This window comes from Erpetoichthys calabaricus, chromosome 3 (assembly GCF_900747795.2).
Source record: "Erpetoichthys calabaricus chromosome 3, fErpCal1.3, whole genome shotgun sequence".
NCBI classification, from domain to species: domain Eukaryota; kingdom Metazoa; phylum Chordata; class Cladistia; order Polypteriformes; family Polypteridae; genus Erpetoichthys; species Erpetoichthys calabaricus.
The window spans coordinates 132021202-132034638 of record NC_041396.2 but is presented as its reverse complement, the minus strand read 5'-3'; the positions used below and the strand labels follow the sequence as shown (position 1 = coordinate 132034638).

Genomic DNA, 13437 nt, shown 5'->3' with positions numbered 1-13437 from the left:
CCAGAAAGTGTTCACAGCGCATCACTTTTTCCACATTTTGTTATGTTATAGCCTTATTCCAAAATGGATTAAATAAATTTTTTCCACAGAATTCTACACACAACACCCCATAATGACAACGTGAAAAAAGTTTACTTGAGATTTTTGCAAATTTATTAAAAATAAAAAAACTGAGAAATCACATGTACATAAGTATTCACAGCCTTTGCTCAATACTTTGTCGATGCACCTTTGGCAGCAATTACAGCCTCAGCCACAAGCTTGGCACACCTATCCTTGACCAGTTTCGCCCATTCCTCTTTGCAGCACCTCTCAAGCTCCATCAGGTTGGATGGGAAGCGTCGGTGCACAGCCATTTTAAGATCTCTCCAGAGATGTTCAATCGGATTCAACTCTGGGCTCTGGCTGGGCCACTCAAGGACATTCACAGAGTTGTCCTGAAGCCACTCCTTTGATATCTTGGCTGTGTGCTTAGGGTCGTTGTCCTGCTGAAAGATGAACCATCTCCCCAGTCTGATGTCAAGAGCGCTGTGGAGCAGGTTTTCATCCAGGATGTCTCTGTACATTGCTGCAGTCATCTTTCCCTTTATCCTGACTAGTCTCCCAGTCCCTGCCGCTGAAAAACATCCCCACAGCATGATGCTGCCACCACCATGCTTCACTGTAGGGATGGTATTGGCCTGGTGATGAGCGGTGCCTGGTTTCCTCCAAACGTGACGCCTGACATTCACACCGAAGAGTTCAATCTTTGTCTCATCAGATCAGAGAATTTTCTTTCTCATGGTCTGAGAGTCCTTCAGGTGCCGTTTGGCAAACTCCAGGCGGGCTGCCATGTGCCTTTTACTAAGGAGTGGCTTCCGTCTGGCCACTCTACCATACAGGCCTGATTGGTGGATTGCTGCAGAGATGGTTGTCCTTCTGGAAGGTTCTCCTCTCTCCACAAAGGACCTCTGGAGCTCTGATAGAGTGACCAAGGCCCTTCTCCCCCTATTGCTCAGTTTAGATGGCCGGCCAGCTCTAGGAAGAGTCTTGGTGGTTTCGAACTTCTTCCACTTATGGATGATGGAGGCCACTGTGCTCATTGGGACCTTCAAAGCAGCAGAATTTTTTCTGTAACCTTCCCCAGATTTGTGCCTTGAGACAATCCTGTCTCAGAGGTCTACAGACAATTCCTTTGACTTCATGCTTGGTTTGTGCTCTGACATGAACTGTCAACTGTGGGACCTTATATAGACAGGTGTGTGCCTTTCCAAATCATGTCCAATCAACTGAATTTGCCACCGGTGCAGAAACATCTTAAGGATGATCAGGGGAAACAGGATGCACCTGAGCTCAATTTTGAGCTACATGGCAAAGGCTGTGAATACTTATGTACATGTGCTTTCTCAATTTTTTTATTTTTAATAAATTTGCAAAAACCTCAAGTAAACTTTTTTCACGTTGTCATTATGGGGTGTTGTGTGTAGAATTCTGAGGGAAAAAATGAATTGAATCCATTTTGGAATAAGGCTGTAACATAACAAAATGTGGAAAAAGTGATGCGCTGTGAATACTTTCCGGATGCACTGTAGATAGATAGATAGACTTTATTAATCCCATGGGGAAATTCACATACTCCAGCAGCAGCATACTGATACAAAAAACAATATTAAAGAGTAATAAAAATGCAGGTAAAAACAGACAATAACTTTGAATAATGTTAACGTTTAGCACCCCCCAGCCCGGGTGAAATTGAAGAGTCGCAAAGTTTAGGGGAGGAATGATTTACTTTAGGGTAGTAAGAAAAAAAAAAGGGTTAATTTCTTCCACACACACGTCTATAACTGTAATTAAAACATAAACAGAAAGCGTCCAAGTAATGAAAAGGATGTATAATTATAATACCCGTATCATTACAAGTGGATCAGATAGCAGGTGATCTCTCCTTGCCATGCCATGACAGGATGCGACTGACTATTGTGTTTCAGAATAGTGTCGGGATCAGCTTTCTTAATTGCTTTTCTGCTTCCTCCTTGCTTGAAAAGACGTGGTATTGGCCTTGAACATCCACTTTTAGTTTGGCAGGGTACAAGAGGCTGTATTTGATATCGGCTTGCCGTAACCACTGTTTAATGTTGTAGAAGGCTGCACGTTTAACAGCTGTTGCGGGAGAGAAATCAGGGAAAGTACAAATGTGGTTATATTCAAATATAATCTCTTGCTTGCATCTGAGGAGTGCTATCACATCTAGCTTATATAATAATCTCTCAAAGCAGATAATAAAAGACCTAGGTCTAAAGGTATTTGATCTGCATATGCGATAAGCTGCTGCTATCTCGGTATCTGATTTAAAGTCCTCTCCAATTATTTTAGAAAATAGTTCAGCTGCGAATTTCACTGGGTTTGGATTTTCATGATTCTCAGGCAGACCTTCTATTCTAATATTATTCCTTCTGTTTCCATCTTCCAGAGCAGCAAGTCTGTCTCCGAGTTTTTTGCATTTGGAACTGGCAGCTGTTGCTTTTCCATCAGCAGTGGATGCTAGATTTTTGACTATTTCAATTTGTGTTGTGAATGCCTGCTTAACATCTTGCAGCTGATTGGCAAGAGTGCTCAGTTTAGACGTGCGTTCCTGAATGTGCGTCTCAATTTTATCCAGCATCGCATTAAAGGCCGCCTCAAAGCGGATATATACGCGTTTCTCCGAGTCTTTGTTTTCCTGCTGCAGCTCTTGCAGCTCCCGCCGTAGCAGCTTCTTACTTGCCTTCTCACTTTTCTTTATATCATTCTTTATCTCTTGCTTTAGCACAGCGATCATCACCTTCAGCTCGGACAGGTCATTTCTGCTTTCGAACACCGTAGGTGAAGCGGCGGGCTCTATTACAGCCAATGTTCCCGGCTCACATGGCGTAGGTGAAAGCATGGACTGCAAGGCCTTTTCCAGTTTCAAATGATCTTCTCCAATCGGTGAGCTATTGTGACCTGTGTCACTCACACATTCGCTCCCCATTTCGCTCTCAACTGGAGACGATGCAGCGGACCATGGTCCTGAGGAGTCAGGGCTTTCACCTGTCTGTTCCAGGTCAGTCTCTGAAAGGCTGTGCCTTGAGTTTGAACTTGAACTTGGACTTGCTGCTCTGGGTTTGGATGTAGCTTTAGTTTTCTTTTCCATTTCTTTCTGAGCCCCTTTCTTACTGACCATGTTTATATATGCTTGCATATACTGCAGTAGAACCCTCGGGTTGGATAAATACAGGATATCTCAGGATAATAAAGAAATAATATTAAAAAATAACACCGCTGCTAATGGAGCTTTGCTTCAGACGTCCATCTCTTGCAACGGACGAGACCAAGATAACTTTACTTTTGACTCAATTATGACTGTTTGCTACTTCATACAACACTAAGCCAATTGAAAGCACTAGTGGTTAAATAGTAACACACATCTGTAGTTGTTTCGCATAACAGAGGGTTCTACATAAAATGGCTCCAAATAATAAATAAAATGATGCATGTCTGTACATACCAAGGGTAAGAAAAGAAAGTTTAAAGTTGTGTGCCTATACTTTCCATCAGTCTCTCTCTGTCTTCAATCATTGTAGAGTTTTGAATGTATAGCTAAGAGCACTTAGAGTGGATGTGAATATCCCAATTAAGTAATACCACAGGACAGTGAAATATTTGTAAATACAATATACTGTATATTGTGAAATTAGTAAGATCTCACATATTACTGTAATATACATAATGCACATTTTTCCTTCAGTCCTTTATTTTAGTTTTAAAAGTTAATGTCTTTAGATCTACATATTTGTCAATGCCCAGGAAGTGGTCGCAAATGGATCAAAGTGATCTCACTAACACGATCATTAAATCTTTTAACAGGTATTATCTTATATTTTTAAAGTATGTACAGTTCTGTAATCCTGATACTCTAAGCACATAAAGTCTGTGCTTTCCCTTCGTCCATCTCTCTAATTGCATCTATATTTCATTCTCCCATCCTCAGTCTGTTACAACACCTTCCTACCATACCAAGGTTGTACCTATAGTTTTTAGGAAGCAAAATGAGCTCCTAGTATTCATGTATCTATGGAGCAGCAGCTGAAATGTTGAGAAACATCAAGAATGAGGGAGTCTCAAAAAATACAACATATTTTTGTATATAAAATAAGGGTCTTAATTAATTAAGTTAGTCCATTTAACAACTACAATTCTTTATCAGTTATTCACTTGAAAGAATGAGCTTATGGAAAGTCACTCATACCTTTCCTTTAAAAGATATAACACATGGAATAGGACAGCCCAGTTTTGTACTTGTCTGAGCTTCTGCCCCCCAGCTTCAGGTAACTGGGTTCAAATCCAGGTTCAGTCGCTGTCTTTGAGGACTAAGCCCCAGGTGTATGCACCTGCTGATTCTTTCATGGTTGATTCCTGCTTTGTGCTGTGAGATTATACTCTTGAGTGCACACAACCGTATAACTGGAATACATGGTTTAAAAAATAAATAGATGGAAGGGTTGGGAATCCCACCTTTCAGTTTTAGTTCTGCACATTGAGTGATGTTAAATAATATAAATTTCTTTCTGACACTATGCCAGCTACACTTCTGGGGGAGAATGAATAACAGCAGTTTACTTTGTACACCAGACATTTTGTTTAAAAATTCTGACAATATTGTGACAAAACTACATGCCCTGCAAATTTTAACAAGAGATAGGTCAAGGTGTTACTGCAATTTAAAAACATGCATAAATAAATAAAAATACCCTCCTCAGATTTTTATCTTATTAATGCCGTGGTAACCACTGTGCCATAGTCAGTTAAGGCAGTTGTTGCTTTTATACTTGTTACAATTTAAAAGCTACTGACTTCTCCTCAAAACATCATAATGAGCAAGTACATATCACACATAAATATGTGTTTTCTCAGTATGCCACAGGGTTTGAGTCTGTAGGCCTGTAAGAATTAATATGCAGCTGGATTTACTCAACAACTTTTTGATCTGCCGCTGATCAAACACCTATTCCTATTTCTATTCCTGTTCATATTTTGAGTGCTTCAGGCAGAAATAAACCCTGGACAGTAAATTAATGGATCACCGGGCACACCAGCACCATGCCAGTTTGGAGCTTCCACTTAACATTACCAGCACGTCTTTGATGCGTGGGAGGAAACTGTCCGAATTACTGCAATCTTCTCTTCACTTCTTACAATTCCTCACTCTGAACAAATGCTTGTACACTTCTCTTTAGGTTTCAGTTTGAAACACAAGTGCTTGTTGCCACCTTCTAAACACTGGGATTTTAGCAGTGTATATCAATAAAAGATTGTCCCATAAAGGTCAAATAAATTTCTGCCTAAACCAGCCCATTTCCAGTATGTAAAGTGTGATTTTTTTAAAGAAAAAAAGCATAAAATTCACAATGGTAATTTTTGATTTTGTTAATGGTTCAGATTTATAAACAATTCAATAAAGCTTTTTCCAGAGATGAATATTAACAAAATGTAATCTGAATGTGTTGTGTTTGAAAATATGCAGTTCCACTGGATAAAAGCACACAGATATTCTTGTCAAAGTGAAGTACTCACAAACCCTTTTACTTTTTCTTGCAGGTAGTTGATAATAACTTTTTTAAACTAAAACATTGTTTCTCCCTCCATCCACCAATTGTCTGTAGATGTGCTAGTTAAAACTTGAAGGGAAGTTCTTCAGTGATAGCTAGCACCAGTAATTGCTTTTTTTTTTTTTTTTAGCTCAAATGGATAATCCAGAATATATTAAAAAAAACAACCTACTTTCTCACAAACTCTGTATTTAACAAAATAAAACAATTTATTTATTGTTGCCTTTTTCTGAAGCTGAAAGCTTTCAAAATTCACTGTCATTACACGTGACAAGGTGCAGGCTGCATTCATTTCCACTTCAGTGCCTTAAGATAAATCCAATCATACTTAATTTTGATGATTTTGAAAGTCTAATGTAAGTGGTGGCATTTAAAAGAAATAATTCTCCCTTTACTAATTTGTTATCCTGGCATCCAAAATGCACTTACTTTCATCAACACTGCCAGTCTCACTTTGTGACACTTATCAAGCCTACCTTATCATCCTCATCACTGTTCCTTCCAGCTTTCCTGCATGTTCTGCATCTATCTCACTTCCATACATAATAAAATTCCTCACAAAGTTTTTATAACCGTTTTACTTCAATGCCATAGAGGCTCATTTACAAGTCAGAATGAGGGACAGCTCCCACATACCTCTACCTTAATATTGTTGTACCTGCACTTCCATCCAGTGCTGGTTCAAGGGCACATGGCTCACATAGGCAATGGTGTGTCGATGTTCCCCCTGTAGACTGTAGCATACTCATATTTAATTATGAAATTGAAGGGGGGTGGTTCCCCTTGTAGTATGGAGCATGTTGATATTTGTATTTGAAATTGAAGGGTGGGGGGCTTTATTTGTATATGGCATTAGGGGGTTACGCCTTTGAGATAGTAGTACATTAATATTTACATATAACATGTTGATTAACTTCTTTTGCCTTAATTTTAAATGACGTGCTATTTAAGACTCAGACACCTTAAATAGTTTTTTTTCTTTAATCAGCAGCCAAAAAATAGTGAGATACAAAACGAGCCAATGCATGCTAACCTGCGTCCATCACACAAAATCTGAAAATAAAGAAAGGTGAAGGTCTTAGTAATATTTATCTGCTCAGATCCACAAAACAGTTAAACGGTCCTCTTCGGAAAAGAAAAAAAAAATCAACAGTTTTGGAAATGTCTGCTGTGGCAGAATGACAGCACCAAGAAGCCATGCAATTAAATAACAGATTTATTTAACAAGAGCTAATTAAGAAACTGGTTGGAGTGAAATTTGAGTGTGTGGCCCCAACTTAGCTTGACATCTTTTGGTTCACTTCACATAAGGAAGAAAAAAGCAGTTTGGCAAACTGAATCTTAAGAAACAAGGAACTTAAGATGAAGGAAAAAGTAGTTAATTAACAGCAGAAATTGGTCACTGATTAAGAAAGTGACAGGAAGGAAAAGCTGTAGTCCTGGCAGCCCACCAGGAATGGAATTCGACATCAATGATTTATGAAATTATAGAGCGGGGAGGTTGGTCCCCAATGGAGATCTGAACATGTTTATATTTATATCTGAAATTGAAGGGCGAGGGGCAGCCTTTTAACCCCCAGGCCAGTGTCTACTTAGCCCTAGTCTAGAGCCAGCCAAGCCTCCATTTAAACTCAAAATGTCACCTCAGTAGCAGAACTTCCCTGCTTTCACCAAAACATTTCCACTGCAGATTTTTAAATGTATATTCATTATATCAGCAGGCCACTTACTACAAACAGAGGTGTTGTTTGCTACCTTTGGACTACCCTTCACATTACTATATCTTTTTTGCACCCACTTCCAACAAACCAAACATTGGACTGAGTTTCTTCCAACACATGTACCACACACATACAGTACTGCCACGACACAAGCATCTTCTGCACCTCCAGCCATCTACTTGGTCTTTCCTGCATTTACCTTATGGTCTTTTGCTTCCAAACTAGTTTTCCATTTCAGTATCTTCTCATTCATTTCTGTTTCTTTTTTTTCATCCTACCAAACACCTTCACCAGATCTACAAATGGAGATTTCCCTTTACCTGATGCTTTTCCTGCATGTTTTTCACAACAAAGATGGCATCTATTGTTCCCTTCTTAGACAAGAAACCATACTTTATTTTGCTAACTTTCAGTTGATCCCTCATTCTTTCTTAATAGCACTCTCTCAATCTCACTCACCTATCTATTCCAAATGTTTGATCACTTGTTATGACCCACATCCAATGGGTCACACTTTGCTTTTCATACTGAAACAATCACACCTCTATTCCAATCTTCAGGAATCCTCCCTTCACACTCAGTCATGTAGAACAAGTTTGTCAACCATTTAACTTTTGGACCTTCCTCTGCTTTTGACATTTACGGTACCATTCCAATAACGCACACTGACCTTTATTCATCATTTTCATTGCTTTTGCAACCCACTCTTTTGAAACTTTAGCTCTGCCCTTCTATTTCCTCCAGGTATCCTTAACCCCATTACTATCAATCACAAGTTTTCCATCAACATTTTTCAAGCACTTTATACTTATATCCTGTCTTTCTTTTGCCTTCTGCTTTGTGATCCTAAATTTTGCAATTCACCTGTAAACTCTTGCTTTCTTAGCTTCTTGCGCAACAACTGCTTTTCTAGCATTTCGCTTTGGTTGCTCATAGATCACTCTGTGATCTTCTGCCTTTGTTTTCTGACACCCCTCACAGCTTCCATCAATTGTTCTCTAACACTGCTTTCCACCACTATGTCTCCTAGTGTTTCAGTACAACCACAGACTACTGTACTTCTGTTTTTAACCAGACAAACTTCATTGCTTCCTACCTTCCATTCACATCTGATTCATTCACTCTTATTCATTTGCTGGTGAAAAATGTCAGGAACTACACAGAATGCAGTTTGTTGTGTTTCTGTGAAACATAGCTAACAACTAGCATCCCAAATGCTAACGTGGAGCTACCCGGGTTTAGCACAGTTAGAGCGGACAGAGACACAAATACCGGTGGAAGCGGAAAGGAGGAGAACTCGGTCTCTATGTGAACACAAAGTGGTGCAACTCTGGACATGTAAACGTCTAACTCTCCTCTTGCTGCAGGGACATCGAACTGCTGGCCATAAGTCTGCGTCCCTATTACTTGCCCAGAGAGTTTGGACACATCATTGTTTTTATTGTTTACATCCCTCCATGCGCGGACGTGAAGATAGAGGGTGACATCATCCACTCTGCTGTTGCTAAACTACAAACACAACACCCTGAGGCGCTTGTGCTAATCTCTGGAGATTTTAACCATGTGACGCTGGACAAAACATTACCTGCCTTCTCCCAGTATGTGAATTGTAACACCCGGGGAAATAGGATTATTGACCTACTGTACACAAACGTTAAGGACGCATACAGCGCCACCCCATTGCCTGTGCTTGGGAAAGCAGATCATAACCTGGTTCTGCTTCAGCCTCACTACAAACCAAGAGTGAGGGAGCTACCTACAACCACATGCTCATTCAGGAAGTGGTCCCCTGAGGCAAAGCAGGCTCTGAGAGACTGCTTTGGAACTACGGACTGGGATATCCTGCATGGGTCACATAGTGAGAACATTGAGGAGGTTGTTGACTGCACTACTGACTACATCATCTTCTGTATGGACATTGTAGTTCCAGTAAGAACAGTACGCTGCTATGCTAACAACAAGCCATGGATTACAAGTGACATCAAAGGCCTTTTGAACCAGAAGAAAAGGGCTTTTTTAGGAGGTGATCAGCATGAGCCCAAGCAATTGCAGAAGGAACTCCGAGTCTAGCTCAGGGCGGTGGAAGAGCAGTACAGGAGATAACTGGAGCAGAAGTTGCAGAATAACAGCATGAAGGAAGTGTGGGATGGGATGAAGATCATCACTGGCTGCAGCTCGAAGCAGGGTGCCTCCATCGAGAGAGACAGGGAGAAAGGAAATCTGATGAACAACTTTTTTAGCAGGTTTGACCACCCTAACCCACATCAGAGTACTGCATCCTCCACATATCCTTCTGCTGATTGCAGCATAGGAGAGAGTTTTCCCCCACCCACAATTACAACAGCCCAGGTAAGCAGAGAGCTGAGGAGACTTCGTGCCAGCAAAGCAGTGGGTACAGATGGAGTATCGCCACGACTGTTGAAGGCCTGTGCGTTGAAGCTGGGGAGTCCTCTACAGCACATCTTCAACCTGAGCCTGGAACAGGGGAGAGTCCCAAGGCTTTGGAAAACATCTTACATCACCCAAGTCCCAAAGGTATCACGTCCTAATGAGCTGAATGACTTCAAGCCTGTCGCCCTGACGTCACATGTGATGAAGACCATGGAGCGGCTGCTGCTTCACCCCCTGAGGCCACAAGTCCGCCACGCCCTCGACCCTCTGCAGTTTGCATACTGGGAGAAGGTGGGAGCGGAGGATGCCATCATCTATATGCTACACCGATCCCTCTCCCACTTGGACAGAGGTCAGAGGTGCGGTAAGAATTATGTTTCTGGACTTCTCTAGTGCCTTCAACACCATCCAACCTCTGCTCCTTAGGGACAAGCTGACAGAGATGGGAGTAGATTCATACTTGGTGGCATGGATCGTAAACTATCTTACAGACAGACCTCAGTATGTGCGTCTCGGGAACTGCAGATCTGACATTGTGGTCAGCAGCAAAGGAGCACTGCAGGGGACTGTACTTTGTCCGGTCCTGTTCAGCCTATATACATCGGAATTCCAATACAACTTGGAGTCCTGCCACGTGCAAAAGTTTGCTGACGATAGTGCTGGGCGGTATGACCAAAATTCTATATCACAGTATTTTTCAAAATTGTACCGGTTTCACGGTATTAAATGGCATTTTTTTCCCATGCATGAGTTAACCACATTTTCCACTGCAATTACTACTAAGTAATAACTAAGAATAATCTATTCCACTGTCATGAGAATTGTACATTGTACAAAAAAACATTTTAATGTGCACACAAGTATTAATACAGGTTTGCATGGCCCATAACGTGATAGTTTTCAAGGAGGGGGGCACTAATGAAGAGAAGGAATCACATTGCATGACAGTTGCAGTCAAAATATAGAGCCTTTTAATTGAACACATTTTGCAAACAACTTAAACTAAAAATTTGACAACATATTGTCAACCATCCAAAGAAGCATTTAGACTTAGTAAAATATCCAGAGATGCTTGTCAAAAGTTGTATTGCACTGAACATGTCTTAGAAAAGGAATAAATAGTACATATTTTTTGAAAACCAACTACACTTTCTGTTTATGTTAAAAACAAGTGTCCACTGACACATTAAAGTGACTTTTTAAACAACTTTACCATCATTAAACTGCATAATATTTAAACAAATAATAACAATAAAATAAATAATAGTGCAACTTCCAGTACTAATACTATTACTTCAAGCCCAGGTACATTACACAGTGTTCACCAAAATAAAGTAAAATAAAACAAGTGCAACTTGGTGATGACATCTTTACCAACTGAACCGTCATTAAGGCAAATTGCATTAATATGGACCATGCTTCAAACTAAGCCATATACATAAATAATAAAACTGCAACTTGCATTTATAATACTATTTGTGGTATAGTGGGTCCGCGGATTCAAAAAAAAAAAAAAGGTCAGTTTATAAATCCAGTTTGCTGTGTCCGTCTCCATGGGCGCGATTGCATGACCGCGGGGATGAGGTGATTGGGGCAAGTCGCACCCGATCGTTCTCAATTGCTTGATTGGCTTACTGTGGCATGTGAATAAGGCGCTGCGCCCATGGGGACATATATTTATGGGCTGGCAGGATAGGGGGAAGGAAAAAAAGAAAAGATAGAACACAAGGAGGTTAAAGAAGGGAAAAGGCAGTCATGGGAGACGATTCAGACACCAGGTAGGTTAAGGTAGCACGAGCTGGGGCTCCGTGAGGGAGCGCAGGCTGAGGCAATCTAGGGGCTGGTTCACCCCACTGACTAAGCGTGTAGAGTGGGGCGAGCGAAATGTAAGACCTCCCAATGGATCTGAGGAGCGACTGAGTGAGTGCGAAGGAAGACAGGAGGTGTGCCAACCTCAGACAGTCTGGCTGCACAGTGTGGTAGAAAGCAAGATAGGGGTAAGCAGAAAGCAGTTCGTGCTGCAAAGGATCCGCCAGCAACGCCAGTGAAGGGTGAGCCATGGAGACAGAAGGTGGTGTGCTGCAATCGGGCGAGGAGAGAGACTGCATTTTAACCTCTATTTTAAAGGATTTATTTATTATGGATTTTATTTCCACGTTTCACTGGTTTTATGGATTTGCTATTTATTTGGGTACTGTATTTTTCTGAACACTACACAATGGACACTTTTGGTTTTACTTTTGACTGTTTTTAACAAAAGCACTTGAGCACTTTCCACCATCCCCTGGCTTCAATGAGATTTCTCAGCTCATCTCAGTCATAACTATCAATGGTGTTGGTTTAACAGACTCCCATGTGGGAAGAGGGAGTCTGTAGGGGGCCAGCATCGTCACACTATTACACAGTAACCAGATACATTATACAGTATTGAAAAAAAATAAATAAAACAAGTACAACTTGGCTTGCAGTATTATCCAGTAGTATAGAAACAGTATTCACACATTTGAACATAATGGTCCACATCTGACCTTTTAAAACCAAAGTACTGTATCTTCAGACAACAGACACGGCACCTTTTTTTTGTCAAAAGGTCTTCTCTGTCATCATGTTCAACTTTATCGTCTGCTACAGCTTCCGTTTAGGAATGTTCTCTGTCCATTTTCACCACTCAGTACCTCCACTGATGCATGTTCTCCATTGCATGCCTGTTTAGCGGTGCAGCAGTGAAAAAGGTCCCCCCTTAAACAGTTTCCCGCTGTGCCACGTTCCGAATGTTGTTTAGACTATTTAAACCGGTGTTCCGGTATAAGAAAAATCCATCTCATAACAAAAATAAAAAACGGTTTTTGGTATGAACCAGTATACCGCCCAGCACTAGCTGACGACACTGCTATCGTGGGCTGCATCAGGAATGGGCTGGAGGAGGAGTATAGGAACCTAATCAAGGACTTTGTTAAATGGTGCGACTCAAACCACCTACAACTGAACACCAGCAAAACCAAAGAGCTGGTGGTGGATTTTAGGAGGCCCAGGCCCCTCACGGACCCCATGATTTTCAGAGGTGACTGTGTGCAGAGGGTACAGACCTATAAATACCTGGGAGTGCAGCTGGATGATAAACTGGACTGGACTGTCAATACTGATACTCTGTGCAAGAGAGGACAGAGCCGACTATACTTCCTTAGAAGGCTGGCATCTTTCAACATCTGCAATAAGATGCTGCAGATGTTCTATCAAACGGTTGTGGCGAGCGCCCTCTTCTACACGGTGGTGTGCTGGGGAGGCAGCATAAAGAAGAGGGATGCCTCACGCCTGGACAAACTAGTGAGGAATGCAGGCTCTATTGTAGGCACGGAGCTGGACAGTTTGACATCTGTGGCAGAGCGACGGGCGCTGAGCAGGCTCCTGTCAATCATGGAGAATCCACTGAACAGTATCATCTCCAGACACAGGAGCAGCTTCAGCGACAGACTGCTGTCACTGTCCTGCTCCACTGACAGACTGAGGAGATCGTTCCTCCCCCACACTATGCGACTCTTCAATTCCACGGATGGTAAACGGTAACATTATACAATGTTATTGACTGTTATACCTGCCTCGCACTTTTCACCTTGCACTTTTTAACGTGCACTGTGTTTTTATCACTCTTTAATTAATATTGTTTTTTTTATCAGTATGCTGCTGCTGGAGTATGTGACTATCCCCTTGGGGATTAATAA

The 13437-nt window shown here is 41.3% G+C and overlaps 1 protein-coding gene across 1 annotated transcript in view; it reads right to left on the bottom strand.

Moving 5' to 3' along the window:
- Positions 1-13437, bottom strand: part of LOC114648378 (ALK tyrosine kinase receptor) — a 1111743-nt gene that overhangs the window by 11887 nt on the left and 1086419 nt on the right.